Source organism: Montipora foliosa, chromosome 6 (genome assembly GCF_036669935.1).
Source record: "Montipora foliosa isolate CH-2021 chromosome 6, ASM3666993v2, whole genome shotgun sequence".
Classification (NCBI taxonomy): Eukaryota; Metazoa; Cnidaria; class Anthozoa; order Scleractinia; family Acroporidae; genus Montipora; species Montipora foliosa.
In genome coordinates, this window is record NC_090874.1 from 17380775 (window position 1) to 17387634 (window position 6860).

General features: G+C 39.9%; 1 pseudogene; it reads left to right on the forward strand.

The window, feature by feature from the left end:
• Positions 1 to 147: 147 nt before the first annotated feature.
• On the forward strand, positions 148 to 6444 carry LOC138005107 (protein DD3-3-like; annotated as a pseudogene).
• Positions 6445 to 6860: the final 416 nt, after the last annotated feature.

Sequence of the window (6860 nt, forward strand, 5' to 3'; positions counted from 1 at the left end):
CATTCCAAGCAAGTTCACAAGTACTACAACCTCTAAAAACTTACATACTTAAGGAAGCAGAGTGTCAGAAATTCCTTTCAAACCAGGGTATAAAATGGCAATTTATAACGGAAAAGAGCGCCGTGGTGGGGAGGGTTTTATGAAAGAATGATTGGATTGATGAAGAGAAGATTAAAGAAAACGATCGGAAGAGCCTCCCTCAACGCAGTAGAGCTTGCGACAATGCTTACTGAAATCGAAGCAACACTGAACAGCCGACCTCTTACATACACCTATGGGGATATCGATGATGGTCCACCCCTGACGCCATCACACTTTTTATGTGGTCACAGATTGTTGGCACTTCCCTGCCCAGAATCAACAGAGGAAGATCCTGAATACTTGCCAAGCGATTTGACACCAAATGAATTTACAAAGAAATTCAGATATCACCAACGGCTTATGCAAATGTTCTGGAGGCAGTGGAGAAACGAATACCTTACTAGCCTTCGTGAACATCGTTGGACGAGGAGAGCGAGTTATAACCAAAAAATCAAAGTTGGAGACGTGGTTTTGATACATGATGACACGTCACTCAATCAGTGGAGGCTTGGTTCCATCATAAAAATACATCGTGCAAAAAATGATCTGATAAGAGCAGTGTCATTGCGTGTGAGAAATGGCAGAGAATTGTCAAGACCAATTGAAAAGTTATATCCACTAGAGATACATTCAGATGAAAAGGAAGAGTTGACTATGCAGACATGACTCAACAAATTTGAGAAATTTGTCTCGTTAAGCAAACCCGTCCTAAGCGAGCAGCAGCACAAGTTGCAGCTCAGAAAATCAAGAAACTGTCCCATTAATGTTTCCTAAAAACCGTATCTATTTTCTTGTAAGATATCTATGACAGTCATCTCATCTCGGCCGCCCGGGAGGGTGTTAAAAATATAATGTGCTTATTAATTAGTGTGCGTCATAGAGCGCTAATTGTGTAAGGAATCGATCTTTCTCAGCTGCAGTAAAAATAAACACTTGAACCCGTCAATCAAGTAGTCAGTCTGATTTCTTTCCCAAAAAACTTTGCACATATTTTTTAACGATTGATTGATTTATTGATTGGTTGGTTGATTAAAAAAACGGGTCCCAATTATATTGATCACGTCAACATTTTAAAATTACACTTCAGTGAATTTGAGAGACTACATTTACCTGAAAATATTGAAGTTCAAACCACTTCTCCACTCCTGGAGCTGTAACCATTTCATCCGAAAAATTCTCCACGCAACTGGCCACCTCTCCACAAGGTAGTACCTTGAGAAGATGAGAGGAATCATCTTGGCCAAATCTCCGAGACCTATGTTGGGAAAACGTGCGACCACTTTGCAGGCAATGCGTGCATGCCACACTTAACTCATATCGAACATTACCTAGCCAAGGAAGGTCTTGTGAGAGGCCATCTAAAGTTCTCTCGATGAAAGTGCGAACTTTGATGGCCATTTTATTTGAAGCATTGCTCGATGACGGTTCCAGTGGAGACTGACACCTTAGGAAGAAATGGGGCGGATAGGACATAGGTGCCCCTTCTTCTCATAGGGGATTTAACCTTTTGCCTCTTATCTCAGTTTACGAAATCATAAGTCACTTATCCTTACTGCTGACGCGCGCGTAATATAGTTCCTTACGCATTAATTCAGTTAATTGGCCACAACATCGAAATTTTACAGGGGCACCCAACTAGAATATAGTTCAAAACCACTTAAACATAGCATTGTTAAACGTATTTTGGTATTTAAACGGTACATGAAGGCATATTTTTATGCCCTAAAAATGTTTTATCTGTTCGGATTTCCTAGCTGAAAGTCTAGTGATCGGAAAACTATAGGAATCAAAACTTACCTTTCAGCCAGAAAAAAGGCTCCCGAAAATTGTAGGTGACCTTTTTAGGGTAAAAATCCGTTAAAAGTGGGCAATTATACCATTTTTTCAGATGTTCGAAAATCCTAGGAGAGGCAGGCAAGCAAGAATTTTTGCAACAAATGTTCCGAAGATCCTAGATCTCAAATCGTCTTCCGAACAGATAATTCCGAAAATTGACGTTGGGTGCCCCTGATTTTAAACGGGGGAAGAGTGGAGAAATTAGTAGCAATATGAGCGATAGACTAAGGGAATAAGGAGAGAATGGAATTGCAATGGCATCCGGTAGGGTTGACTGTATCACCTTTAATTCATTGATTACCGTTAAATTTATATTATCTATGTAGGTACAACATCACGACTGATGACTTTCCACGTAAATTCACAGCTAAAGACAATGACAAGTAAGTCACTTTCAACCAAAGTTCAGTGAAATAAACCATTGAACAACTTAAAATGCACAAATAATCATCAAAATTTACATATCTTGCAGGGTTAAGAACGACCCGAAAACAAAGGCTGTTGATGGAAACACTGACCTCCAGCTCGCTTTGGACACTACCCAGCTGGGTCGAACATTCCAGGACAGATCTCACGTATTCATCTTAAAAAGGAATTCCAGCACCTTGATATTAAATATATTATCAGTATGGGAAAGAGAGGAAATATCGTGCAAGCTTATCCCGCCATGGAATATCGCTTCTTCCCTGAAGAAGTAACGGTGACAACAAATACTATCATATGTTTTGCGTGGTCTGGTAAGCTTGACTTCCTTGCGTTTAAAAGTAGATAACAGCCCACCTCAGGTGAAAAGGGGAATGTCTGTGAAACTCACCATCGTATTCAATAAACTTTGAGATATGTATAAGCGTTTCGGAATGTCTTCGAAATGAGACTTTATACAGGTAACCTAGCGTTAATTTACCACAGTCATACCAACATATTGGGAAGTAAATTGGCAAAAACAGAACGCAAGCTCATAAATTAAAGGTCCACAGATGAAAAAGGAATTAAAGAAACATCGCTTGTCGCTTCGGTGTTTTCCCCCCGCTATGGGAAAACAAAGGGAAAATATCAGTGTACATTAATTTTAGCCACAAGCGCCACAAGACATGCGAGAATAGATAACTATTTTTAATTATAACCCACCGATTAATTTTTGCGGGTAGTCATTAAATAAAACTGATCACGTGATACAAATCGGATGATAGTTATCAGAGAATATCCGTCCTCTGATTTTATTTCTACAAAAGAAGATCAGGAAACGAGCAAACGTTCAAGCTAAACTTTTGATTGGTCATGAAAGACACAAAAATTCTTTTTGCAGAAGCCAGTGATGGAGAAATCACAAAGCTGGTTGACAATGCAGGCAACAAGAAAAAGTCCACGTCACAAAATATGCTCTCAACGTCTTTGAATTTAGTTTTCTTTTGTGTAGGAACAAACTGAAGGTTATATACATTTTTTGTGACAGTCTATTTACCAAGCTACTAGCAACGGTATATAATTTTCATCCAATTTTATACACTGGAGTCGTCCGGAACTGTACATATCCAGTGCGTTGAGGCGATTTTTCGTGGAAACAAGAAAAGTTGACGGAAAGCCATACAGCCGCAAAATACCATGAAAGCCATTCGTGTTGGGCTGGATAACTCCATTAGCTTCAACGTTCATAATCCATGCAAGGCCGATTTTTCTCACTCCAACTTTCTTGCCTGTAATTCCAAAGGGCACCTAAAAATTCTACGCATTTTTGCATGTGAAAGACTGTTAATTCGTCGGCTGTCCTCTTTTCGAACAATATAATTGGAAAAACATTTAGAAAAACTGTGTTTTATTTCATTTATGTTTTCAAGCTTTTAATCTTTAAGGCGTTATAAAGAGTATACTTGACATGACAACTTGTCAACATTTCCTCCAATTACTGTGTAATATAAAATCGTCGAGCAAACCTATCAACATGCGTTTGTTGATTACGTCAACGGCAATTGAGCCATTCACATACACGAAAGCTGGCTTTTTTCCCCTTTTGGATCTAAGTGCGTTCTTCTTGAGAAATTAATCGCGGGGTTATAAAGTAAATTAACCCCTTTCCGGCTAGCTGGTGTATCGGAGGATAATGCCCCCGGCTAACTGTTCATTTTTCGGCCAGTCTTTAAGCCTTGGGCATTATCCTCCGCAAGGGGTTTATTTACTAATTATTAAAAACTGGATCATTTGATAATGCAATTCGAGAGTTTTGATTGGCTAAGCCATCATGCATGGGTTATGAGCCATTATACCATGATCTACAAACACGGCAAGCATACGCGTGAATTTTTGGGGCCTTTTTCTTTTTATTATAGTCTAGTTTTCTATATTTTGGGGTCGTTTTTAATAAAACAATTATTCCACTCGCGCTTGTTAGATATGAGATGATTATAGCCAACTCGGCGCTAAGTGGCTCGTTGGCTATCTATCATCTCATATCCAATGCGCGCTCATGGAATAATTGGTAATTATTATTTCGTGGTGCGTACTCAACTTCTATCCTGCGATAAACGCAATTTTGTGTGTCGCGGAGAGAAATGGTAGTTATACCTCAAGTAATATCTACATGTTCCAGCACTCGGCAAAGTCCTTTTTTGGCTTATGGGTGTTTCTGCCTAGGTGGCCTCATACACTTTATATTATAAGCCTTTTTATGACTCCACTGCCAAGCCGGCACTTATGCTGGAGAGAATAGAACAGCCACAACCCCGGGGGCTTCATCTCCTTCTCTTCTCGTATATTGTTGGGGTTTTTAACGTCCCACTGTGGAACTTATTAGCCTCCTTCGCGACCTAAAAACGGCTGCGATGAGGCCAGGAACTTATGAACATGGAAGATATTTGTGAGACGGGGCCTACGGTTTAAGGTCCTCATCCGAGGAGACTAGAAAGTCTAACCATTTGCAGATAAAATTGCAAAGGCAGCACTTTCTCCTCAGTTATTCGGCCGGAATTCGAACCCGCGACCTCCCGCATGACAGCCCGATGCTCAACCAACTACTGATCCACAGGTGTGCGGTTAACTTTAACTTTTATTTTGTACTACAGCAGAGAATATTGTAAAATTCGTAGTGGTTTGATTACCAAAGAGATTAATTATAACACGCGCATTCTAAAGCCAACAATCTCGTCTGCAAGACTTGACATCAACTTACACGATTCTTGTACTTTTAACTTTATCTTTTCCTTTCTTTTAGGTTCAAACAACAACCCGGCAAACAACGCTGGCGAAGGAAAAGCCCGTAAGTATCTCTACATGACATTTTCAGTCGAGCCCTGCTAAATCAAACAAAATCCGATTTCCCTTGCATTTGAACCCATTATTTTAGTCATTTACAATTAGCTAACTCAACATCGGTTTACTAGAACTGCCCGTTAAGTAGAATTAATTTTACATTCCCTTCCCCTGGTAACTCGAACTAAGCAAAGACGTCAGTCGGTAAACGTCCAAGTGTCAGAACATAGCTGAACGATATGTCACAATATATTTAATCGCGAATGATACGGAAGCCGACGAAAGGCCAATAAACTTCTGTTGTCCCAAAAGCACAAAATTAAAAAAAAAGACACATTGCAACAAGATTTCTAAGATCGAATGAAAGAAAGAGTGGTCCTCTCTGGTTCATTCTCGACGTATTAGTATGCGACCCTATACTAAAAAGATAAATCGAGTCCCGTGAGTGACCAAAAAATTTGGGTTATCTTTTCCTTTAGTATGTTTATTTCAAATCCCAAAATCACTGCGTTAAATTGGTGATAATCCCCATACTTTACAATGGTACGCTGGTTAGGCTCAATTTTCTCCACTCTCTCGAGTCCGGTCTTCATTCAGGAGGGTGGGCTCATTTCCCGAAAAAGAGGTTGGTAATCACGAGCCCATGCGATGGTCTCATAAAGATGGTTCAAACGGCAACATGAAATTGTGAGGAAATGTCCAGACTCAACGTGTGTCCCTCTAAAATTACTTCTGCACCTAATTTTCTTCGCGCGGCAAGAATACGGGAAAATATATCTTTGGAAACTTTTCCCTGGCATACATAAAAGTCGGATCGGAGTCCTTACCCTTGGGCAGAGTAATTTAACTTGCTGTGACCGAGATGCCCAAAAAGCCTCTATGTTTTACACTTATTTCTCTCCTGTCATTTTAATTTCAGAAACGGATCGCACCAATATTTGCTGGATAAAGGAAGGATGCAGCTCTCTCAAACCAGCGACTTGTCAGAAAATCCCTCTTGAAGTCATTGATCAAAGGACTAGATTTGACGAGGACTCGCTGAATCTTTATCTGAACAAGGGATGTTACCAGGGTCCACGATTACAGGCTCAGCTTGATAACGCCCCAGCCTCCTGTAACCCGCCCTGTTTCCGCATCACGAAGCCTGGGGAGTACTGTTATATGGGCACGCGCAATAACAACTTCTCCAATCGACGCCATGTTGGTAAAATCACTGTCACCGCCGAGACCTCGGCTGCGCCTTCTGCAAAAAGACATTTTCACTCTGGTTTTAATTTTAACTAAGGCGTCACTGACGGAAAAATGAATATGACTGCAGTATATCTTACTCAACCAGTACTGAGTAGAATAAAAGGTTCTCTAAAAACTAACGGTTAAACGGCTTCCAAAAGTTTTCATTGTCTGGCTGCCCGTATTATCCTTCTTATCTTGCATGTTGTGTTTTCCGGTTAGGACTTCAAATAATCACTTATTTTTATAAGTGATCAGTGCGAAAGCAAGAACTTCATTTTTTTGTTTCTGCCTATTATTTTCTCTGATTATTATTTTTTTTTCATTAGATGAAGCTTGGCTCTTTGAATTTGTAATGCTGTAATGACGATTATTAGAAACACTCTGTTAGAGTACTTCGTTTGAATTTTCGGTGTCCTTCCGCAAAATTTTGAGAAATCTCTTTTCTGTATCAGTAAGATTTAATAAAA